The sequence below is a fragment of the Centroberyx gerrardi genome, chromosome 23, assembly GCF_048128805.1.
Source record: "Centroberyx gerrardi isolate f3 chromosome 23, fCenGer3.hap1.cur.20231027, whole genome shotgun sequence".
NCBI classification, from domain to species: domain Eukaryota; kingdom Metazoa; phylum Chordata; class Actinopteri; order Beryciformes; family Berycidae; genus Centroberyx; species Centroberyx gerrardi.
In genome coordinates this window covers 262,292-263,781 of record NC_136019.1, presented here as the reverse complement: position 1 = coordinate 263,781, position 1,490 = coordinate 262,292, and positions in this window count along the sequence as shown.

The following is a 1,490-nucleotide window of genomic DNA, read 5'->3' as shown; positions in this document are numbered from 1 at the left end:
CAGGTCCAGACTACAGGGTTAGGTCCAGGCTGCAGGGTCAGGTCCAGGCTACAGGGTCAGGTCCAGGCTGCAGGGTCAGGTCCAGACTGCAGGGTCAGGTCCAGGCTACAGGGTCAGGTCCAGGCTGCAGGGTCAGGTCCAGACTGCAGGGTCAGGTCCAGGCTACAGGGTCAGGTCCAGGCTACAGGGTCAGGTCCAGGCTGCAGGGACAAGTCCAGGCTGCAGGGTTAGGTCCAGGCTGCAGGGTTAGGTCCAGGCTGCAGGGTTAGGTCCAGGCTGCAGGGACAAGTCCAGGCTGCAGGGACAAGTCCAGGCTGCAGGGACAAGTCCAGACTACAGGGTTAGGTCCAGGCTGCAGGGTCAGGTCCAGGCTGCAGGGTCAGGTCCAGACTACAGGGTCAGGTCCAGACTACAGGGTTAGGTCCAGGCTGCAGGGTCAGGTCCAGGCTGCAGGGTCAGGTCCAGACTACAGGGTTAGGTCCAGGCTGCAGGGTCAGGTCCAGGCTACAGGGTTAGGTCCAGGCTGCAGGGTCAGGTCCAGGCTGCAGGGTCAGGTCCAGACTACAGGGTTAGGTCCAGGCTGCAGGGTCAGGTCCAGGCTACAGGGTCAGGTCCAGGCTGCAGGGACAAGTCCAGACTGCAGGGTTAGGTCCAGGCTACAGGGTCAGGTCCAGGCTGCAGGGTCAGGTCCAGACTGCAGGGTCAGGTCCAGGCTGCAGGGTCAGGTCCAGACTGCAGGGTCAGGTCCAGGCTGCAGGGTCAGGTCCAGACTGCAGGGTCAGGTCCAGGCTGCAGGGTCAGGTCCAGACTGCAGGGTCAGGTCCAGGCTACAGGGTCAGGTCCAGGCTACAGGGTCAGGTCCAGGCTGCAGGGTCAGGTCCAGACTGCAGGGTCAGGTCCAGGCTACAGGGTCAGGTCCAGGCTGCAGGGTCAGGTCCAGACTGCAGGGTCAGGTCCAGGCTACAGGGTCAGGTCCAGGCTACAGGGTCAGGTCCAGGCTGCAGGGACAAGTCCAGACTGCAGGGTCAGGTCCAGGCTGCAGGGGATCATCCGCTCTGCAGAGAAGGTGATCGGCTGCAGCCTGCCTCCTCTCCAGAGCCTGTATGCCTCCTGGTCCAGGAGGCGGGCAGAGAAGATCACAGCTGACCCTTCTCACCCCGGTCATCTCATCCGTGAGAGACTCCTCCCCCTCTGGCAGGAGACTGCGGCCTATCAAGACCAGAACCTCACGGCACCACCAACAGTTTCTTCCCCATGGCAGCGGGGCTTACGAACAATCCCCGTCTCTCACTGACTCTCTGAGCACAACTCCACACAACTTGCACATCTGTAAATACACAGTCGTATCTGTCGTATTTGTATTCTCTGTATAGCGACACTATTTATTTATATTTGGTACTTTGGTCAGAACACTCAACTTACTACTGAGCCTTGTAAAAAGCCCCTGGATGAGCCACTTACTGTACATACTGTATATATTTTCAGGAATC